This window comes from Hipposideros armiger, unplaced genomic scaffold (assembly GCF_001890085.2).
Source record: "Hipposideros armiger isolate ML-2016 unplaced genomic scaffold, ASM189008v1 scaffold_508, whole genome shotgun sequence".
Taxonomy (NCBI): Eukaryota; Metazoa; Chordata; class Mammalia; order Chiroptera; family Hipposideridae; genus Hipposideros; species Hipposideros armiger.
This window is the reverse complement of record NW_017731858.1, coordinates 511,100-519,826: the sequence shown is the minus strand read 5'-3', so window position 1 is coordinate 519,826 and position 8,727 is coordinate 511,100. Positions and strand designations below refer to the sequence as shown.

Sequence of the window (8,727 nt, the reverse complement as noted above, 5' to 3'; positions counted from 1 at the left end):
GCCGGCAACTGATCTGCCTCGCCCGGGAAGAGCGCAATCATGGTGCCAACTTGGGCCAGTGAAGCAAAGTCCTCCACAACTAGACTGAAGAACAAAACGCCAGCAACTTGACTGTTCCCCTTCCCCCAATTCCCCAGCGCTATTCCCATCCCCCAATTCCCCAATAAAAATCTTTAAAAAAAAAAAGTGTGAATAAGGTGAATACAAACTTATTCATTGAATTCTTCAATGCTAGAAAATTAGCTTGCCAAAAATAGCTTATTTTTTAATTAAATTAAAGAAGCACCAGCACTCCTCTGGAGATCAGGTTTCTCATAACCTCTGCCATAATATAACCACAAACCTAGAAGAGAAAAAAGCATCTAAACAACATGTAAAATTTCTACCATAAAACCAATGAACTTTACATGAGATGCATGACATCAACCTTTCATCAAACAACTGCACAATAAAAGAACCTAGAAAACATTGATGTCAGTCTCACACCAAAAAGAATAAAGTTAGAAATTGAAGGAGATAGAATTTCAAAAACACAGAAATCTGGGGCCCATTTAATAGAGAAAGACAAACTTATACATGCCTCAGAGGTCCAGGCCAAAAGCAGGTTGTCATAATGGCCACTCTGAGTCACAAAACAAGGTCATAAGGTCTGAATGATCTGTTTAAGGGAAAGCAGTGAATGATGCCATCTTAAAAAGGAAAACAACAATCAACAGAGGAAATGCAAAACAAACCAAAAAACTGTCTTTCCATTGTCATGCAAAACCTCTGTTTTCGGGGCTCAAGCCTGAAAGTGACAAGGAGCTACACCATCCACTCTAGCTCCTTGTCACTGTCACTTATGCAGGATTGATATGCCCCAGGGTTGATAACTTACTTCAAGTACATCAACACTGTTCTTCACCTTATCCTTCTGCCTTACCTGCCACACAACTTCCAAATCTGGATCGATGCCATCATCCCTCACTGCTATTTCTATTTCTAGGCTATTGAGCTGTGGGGAGGAAATAACATAATGGTATAGACACCTTGAAAAGCATGCTCTGCGTGAAATATTACACAGCAGTTAAATATGCAAGACATCTATATGTGTCAATATGGAAAAATATTCAAGGCATGCTAAATAAAAAAGTAAGTGATATCATATTCCCTAGTATGGCTATAATAAAAAAAATATAGATACTAACAAGTGTTGGTGAAGATATAGAGAAAATGGAACTTTCATAGGCTACTAGCGGGAATGTAAAATGGTACAGGCACTTTGGAAAACAGTCTGGCAATTCCACAAAATGTCAAACATAAAATTACCATATGACCCAGTACACTCCTAAGCATATACTAAAGAAACATGAAAATGCATGTCCACAAAAAAAGTTGTAATTGAATATTCATAGCAATATTATTCATAAAAGCCAAAAAGTGGAAACAACCAAATGTCCACCAACCAATAAATGGATAAATAAAAGATGGTCTATATATACAATGAAATACTATTCAGCAATAAAAAGAATGAAGTACTGATACATGCTACAACACGAACGACCCTTGAAAATGTTGTGCTAAGTGAAATAAGCCAGTCACAAAAGACCACATGTTATATGCTTCTATTTATATGAAATTTCCTGAATGAGCAAATCCGTAGAGACATAAAGTAGGTTAGTGGTTGCTTAGGGTTGAGGTGGATGGGAGATAAGAGGGTGATAGCTACAGGGTAGAGAGTTTCTTTTTGAGGTGATAAAAATGTTCTAAGAATTTATTATGGTGGTGGTTGCACATATGTGTAAATATACAAAAAACCATTGAACTGTACAGTGTAAATGTGTGAATTGTATGGTATGTTAATTATAGCTCAATACAATTATTTAAAGATTTTTATTGGGGAATTAGGGGATGGGAACAGTGCTGGGGAATTGGGGGAAGGGGAACAGACAAGTTGCTGTCCTTTTGTTCTTCAGTCTAGTTGCGGAGGACATTGATTCATTGGCCCAAGTTGGCACCATCATTGCGCCCTTCCCGGATGAAGCAGATCAGTCGCCGGCTTCTGGATGGCCGCTCACTGCGGCTGCTGGCCACGCACGCTGGCTGCTGGCTACACACGATAGCCCATGGGAACCCACTGCAGCAGGGGCTGCAGCCTAAGTCACCAGCGACTCACGGCAGCCCAGCTCCAGGTTGAGCTGTTGTTCAGCATCTTAGCTGTAGAGGGCAGTGTCACTGACCCTCATATGTGGGATCCGAATCAGCATACCAAGCCAGCTCTTAACCAATGCACCACTCGGCCGGCCCACATCTAATTTTTTTTAAGCAAGTGATAGAATAATGCATGTACTGTGAGCTCATTTTATATAAAAATTAAAACTACATATGCATGTAATATAAACATTTGCAAATGTATGTAAATATATAGAAGACAATTTGGAAGGATACCTACCCATCAATTAGCATTGGTTACTTTTGGAGAGGGAAGTGGGATTGCCTTTTGTAACATCACTTTCCTGTTTCTCCCCCTACTACTCTTGTTTCTGCAAGTTGCTTTTGTAAGCATTCCTTCCTCTGCTCATCCCTTTCATGATCCTAAGATGACACACTTCCCATGGCTTAAACAACCTCTACCCATATCCTGAGTCATTCATTCAACAAATATTCATTGAGCTCCTGCAAGACACTGTCCTGGATTCTAGAGACTCAACAGGAATGAGGCAAATAAAGTTGCCAAATTATATAGCTGGGAGCATAGAAAACAAGGAGAACAGGGTGGAATGAGATCAGAGACTCAGGCAAGAGCTATTGTCTTTTTAGGTCAAAGAGCTTAGATGTTATACAAAGTTTAATTTTAAGCCCTTGGAGGGGTTTCAAAGCAGGGTGAGGGATATGATCTGATTTACTTATTTAAAAGTTGGCTCTGGCTGTTGTGTGGAGAAGGGCCTATGGAAGCAGGGAGAGCAGGGAAGAGACTGCTGCAATAATCTGGGAGAGAGACAATAGTGGCCTGTATTATGGTGGAGGCCAAGGGCATGGAGAGACGTAGAGATATGAATATGTTTATCAAAGATAGGACTGGTAGGATTTGCTAATGGATGAGAGAAAGGAGATGAGGGAGAGGGAGGAATCACAGGTGACCTCTGGGTTTTTGGCTTAAGCAACTAGCTCGATTGTGGGTGCCATTCACTGAGATCAGGGAGGACCAGGTGGGGGTGGAGATTGCCTCAAAATCTGAGTTTTGAACATCTTAAATTTGAGATGTATAGTAGTTATCTAACTGGAGATCCTAAGTGGATGGCTGGTTATAAAACGTGGTCAGGGCTAGAGATGAAAGTTTGGAAATTTAAATTCATCAGCATAAAGACAGTATTTAAAGTCCTGGAAATAGATAACCTAAGAAGAAAGCAGAGAATTAGAAGAGGGCTTGATGCTGAGTTCTGATGTCTCCTACCTTTGTATCTCTAGTCCTTACCTTTCTCCCATATTTGAGAACCACATATCAAACTGCCTTACATAATCCCAACATGTCCCATAATGACTCCATAGAATTCCTCTCCGAAATTGGTCCTCTTTCTGTATATCACTTGCTCATCAATCAACTAGCTCTCTTCTTAACATCTCCAGTACTTTTCCCCACCTTTCCATCCCCATGATAGTTACTTTAGTAACTCATGCCTAGATTACAGTAGCCTACCCATTGGTGTGTCTACCTCCAGTCTTGCCCTTCACTGTTGCCATTGGGTTCCTACTTGACCATGGTAGTTCCTTACTTAAAACCCTTAGATGGGTTCCCATTATGTAAGATAAAACACAATTTCTTCAACATAACTTAAAAGGCCTTTCAGGATCTGTTTCCTGCTGACCTTATCTTCCACCTAGTCCCTCTCCCTTACATCCTAGACATACCAATTTATCAATTGCCTTTAGTTCTCTGAATTTATTATCCTTGTTTATAACTGCAAACATGCACCTACAATGCTCCCCACTACCACCTGTTATCCAGCTCTATGAAGTTTCTAGATTGCCCTCCAACCAAGCCAACTTGATCTGTCTTCTTTCTTGATATCCCCTCAGTATCCTGTGCATGCTTCCATCTTTATTGTCTGTAACACCTTATTGTATTTATGTGTTCATGTACCTTTCTCCCTCTACTGGCCTATAAGCTTAATGAGGGCAGGGATGGTGCTTACTTGTCTTTGATTTTCGGGTACCTAATGTAGTGCGTAGCATATAATAACCACATCAGCCAATATTTATCAAGTGCTTATCAGTGCCAACTAATTCTGTAAATGCTTTACAGGTATTGATTCATTTAATCTTTACAACAACCCTACAAGGCAGGTACTAGTATTATGCCTGATTGACAAATAAGGAAATAGATACAGAAAGGTTAAGTAATTTGCCCAAGGTCACACAGCTAGTAAGTGGTGGATACAAGCCCAGGCATTCTAGCTCCAGAGTCTGTGATTATAATCACCAGTCTCTCGGTAAAGATTCAGTAAATGCCTGTTCCATGAATGGGAAATTGGCAATGGGATTTTTTTTCACGTTATTGTTCTGACCTTGACTATTTCATCTTCTCTTTCATTTTAAAATCTCATTTTCTTCATAGCTCAGACACAACAAAGCTGCAAAATCAAATAACAGATCCTTCGCTATGGAGCACAAGGGGGTCAATAAGGACAAATGTCATTATCTTCACACCTCTAGACACTAGCAAGGTAGGTTGATTTATTGGTGCTCAGTGACCAGGGCCAAAGCATGGGAAAATAAGACAAGACCAAACATCATAACATCTTAACATCAAAACATCATAACAGCAACCATTTACTAAGAGTTCCACAGAGGCCGGGCATTTTTATTTAAGAGTTTCACATGAATTATCTCATCTAATCTTTCCAGCAGCCCTCTGTGATGTAGACACTGTTATAATCTTCATCTTGAAAATGGGAAAATGAGCTCAAAGGGGTTAGGTAACTTGTCCAAGTTTGCCAACCCAGATTTATGGGGCTGCAGACTGCAGAGTCTAGGCTTTAAATCACTGTGGGAAACCGCCTCCATGCGCCTGTGTCAACTATGATTCTACAGCTGCACTGTCCCCCATGGGATAGCCACTAGCCACATGTGGTGTGGTTAATTTAAATTAATTTAAATAAAATAAAATTTTAAATTCAGTTCCCTAGTCACACTAGCCATATTTCAAGTGCTTGAAAGCCACACGTGGCTAATGACTATCATATGAGAGAGTGCAGACAAAGACTATCTCCCTCATCACAGAAAGGTTTATAGGACACTGCTGCACTGGAGTGCATTCTCTAAGACAGGGCAGGCTTATTCCAAGTGCTGTACCCTTCCTTCTCTTCACTCTGTCAGTCTGGCTCTTCTCACTTCAGTCTCAGGGAAACTTTCAGGCATATGTTAAGGTAATAACTTTCATTATTGATCCTTCTATCATTCACCTCCTGGGCAATATCACCCTTTCTATCCACTATCTGCAATTCATCCTCATGCCCCATCCCAGTCACCTTTCCCCTCTCTAGCTCTGGGAATGCAGAGGTTCTGTTGTTATTCATTCTCATTCTGCCTTCAACCCAGATAGTTGGGTAGGGGACAGATACTTCACAGCCACGAGTATGAAAGGTCCCCCCCAAGTAAAAATCCCAGACTGCTGTCTGTAGCTACCCCCTGTCTCACCTCCCGCTATCTGCTCTGCTCTCCAGAGAGACGGTTCACCCTAACCCTGGCCCAACTGGACTGAGCAGTTGAGGTGCAGGCTCTTGTGGCTAATACAACTCCAATATGATTTTGGAACTGGTGAAAGGACCTGGAACGTTTTTAAAATCCCATGTTACCCAATGTAAATGAAATTTGATAGGATACTAGGAGACAGGCTGGTTACAATCTGCTCTGCACACAAGGACGAGTGAGGAAGAAAGAAGACAAAGCACCCAGGGATAGGAGCGCTGAAAAAGATACACTCAGTTACCCATGGTCATGGAGAACAGACATGACAGGATATTAAAGCCCAAAGATAATCCAAAATTGCACTTAGGAATACATTTCTATGACCCATCCACATCCTACCTCTGAGCTCTAGCATATTTATCAATCTAATAGCCTTTTCTCACATTAACTTTAAAATGAGTATATATTTGTATTTTCCAAGCTAACTGTCGTTGATGGCTAGAGGAAGTGGGCAACAACATACAGACTGGGCAGGGTAAGGACAGCCGAAAATGACTGATGAGCCACAGAAAATGGAGCAATGTAAGAATCTGAGAGTCACCTATGCACACTGCCCAAAGAGGGATTCTGCCTGTCAAGGCAACTAAAGGGTTGAGTCACCTAAGACTCTTCTTGGAGGTCCACACCACAGGTGTTTTAAGTCAAGCCAGGTGTCTCAAGCTGGATGTCTTTCAGTCCCTAATGCTGCCAGTCTCATGGTCTAAGGTGACCAAATTCAGAGACACTCTGTTGATTCCCAAGAGATTCTCACGCAGAAACAACTTTAGTCCTGCTGATGCCACTTAACGATGAGCTGTAGTAGGGAAAGGAAGGCTGGGATGGCTCTGCCCCCAATCCTGTGATGTGTGGGCCATACTACCTCTGAGAACACAGCTGTAAAAGCGGTACAATAAGCAACATTCAGGGTTCTTGAAGTGGTGATAGCAGAGTGATAAAGGGAAAGGATTAGGGGCCAGAAGACAGAATCAATGCTCCTGAAAGCAAGAGTCCTGGCAGGATGCATTTCCTGGTTTCTGTCTTCCCTCTGAAGGGGAGAAAGTAGGTCAACACACTCAAAGAACTGTGACCAGGAACAGTGGGTCTGAGAGGAAGTCATTCAACTGAGCCCTGCCAAGATAAAGCAGTAAAAGACATGCCTTTCATTTTAAGGCATTTGGCGGAGGTAGCCTGGCTTTGGGGAAAACTCAGGCTATTGATCTCTTGGTGGGTATTCTTGCAGGCCCCAGGAACTGGGTGCAAGAGGAGGCTCACATTTTAAAACCACATCTGAATGGTTGGCTGGCATGAGCTGGCAAGCACAGGAATGTTTATGAGCAAATTGTGTGTCTACTTTGGCTTTCAGACAAGATGGACAAGGCTTAGGGTAGCTTGGCTAAATATAGATAGCACAGGGAGGCCTAGGAAGCAGGAGAGCTAAGTTGCATTCCCAGGTCTCTGAGTGAACCTTGGAGCAAACTCCCTGAGTGTCTTTCTTTCATATACTGATTTGTTCTTAGCAAGGCAGGAGTATTGAAAAAGTTTTCCCAGGCCTAGAGAAGGGTTCACACTGAATCTGCTACATTTTCTTGCCTCATCTTCCCTCAAAAAATCCAAGTTTGGGGAAAAGACTGGTTATGAAGGTAGAGTAGCTGATATACTTATAGAAATAGCACAAAGCTATGATGACCCACTGAGATCCTCAAGTCTGCCTAAACTAATCAAGGTTATTGCCTGACCAGAGCCAGAGGGAGGCTACCTGGCCCCTGGTATGGATGCAGAGGTAGCAGAGAAGCATACAAGAGGTGCCAAATCAGAACTCCTGCTGCATAACACATGGCTATGAGGCAAGCAGTGTGAAACACAGGAATTCAAGCAGGCAATTTTAGTAGGAAATTCAGAAAGCAGGCAATTCCTACCCTTTGTCACTACCCATATGCCATTCCCCTCTTCAGCAACATTCTACTTGTACAGAATCAAGGAACCCAAACCAATGCTGCTTTCCAGTCTGTAGTTAGGTGGCAGTGTTCTTGGGGAAAACCTGGACTAGTCATGGAGCAGGGGAAGCCGAGCCCAAGGAGACTCTTTAGTATTTCCTGACTCAAGACGATTGGCCCTACCCTCATTCCTGGACCCTTCCACCAGGAGTCAGTGTATCTCTGTGTGGCAAGAATATCAGGGAGAAGTTACTATTATTTTCCTGATTATGAGAATAATGAGTGGTTATTTCATATAATTAAGAGCATACAGAAAATTATAAAGTAGAAAATAAAAACCACTATAATCCCATCACCTAAAGATTACTGCTGTTAATAGCCTTTGTGTAAATTTGGAGTACTCAGGTCTACAGGTCTAAATTCAAGTCCTGGCTCTATTGCTTACTGACAGTGCGACCTTGGGCAATTACTTAACCTTTCTGAACCTTGGTTTTCTTACCTGCAAAATGAGAATAACCATAGTACTCACTTTAAAGCGTTGTTGCAAGGATGAGAGAATTCATGTATAGAGGTTTCGTAGTCCCTGAAAAATAGTAAGTGATCAATAAATGTTGGCCATCATCATCATCATTATTCTATGTACCTATATGCAAAACCATCCATATTGATGGCTGCATATTTTATCTGGCGATTGTAATATTTCCCTCGTGTTAAACATTTATGCTGTTTCCAAGATTTCACTATTACACAACTGCTGCAAGGAATATCCTTGTACATATATCTTCTTGTACATCTCTGATGATTTCTTTAACATAAATTCCCTAGAATTGAGTTTACTGGGGAAAAGAGTATGACTATTTTTTAGGCCCTTGTTACAGATTATAAAATAGTTTTCTAGAAAGATTCTACTCATTTACATTTCTACCAGCAGGGCACATAAGTACCCATCTCTTCATACTTTCACCAACACTGAGTAATGACACTTTTCTTTAAAAGATTTTATTGGGGAATTGGGGGAGGGGAACAACGCTGGGGAATCAGGGAAGGGGAACAGACAAGTTGCTGTCCTTTTGTTCTTCAGTCTAGT

General features: G+C 41.5%; 1 long non-coding RNA gene across 1 annotated transcript in view; it reads right to left on the bottom strand.

Moving 5' to 3' along the window:
• The window catches only part of LOC109396209 (uncharacterized), an 81,098-nt gene that overhangs the window by 50,821 nt on the left and 21,550 nt on the right, over positions 1–8,727 (bottom strand). Inside the window, exon 2 of the long non-coding RNA XR_002126811.1 lies at positions 8,170–8,223. This is a non-coding gene — a long non-coding RNA (uncharacterized LOC109396209). The remainder of the gene's footprint in view (positions 1–8,169; positions 8,224–8,727) is intronic.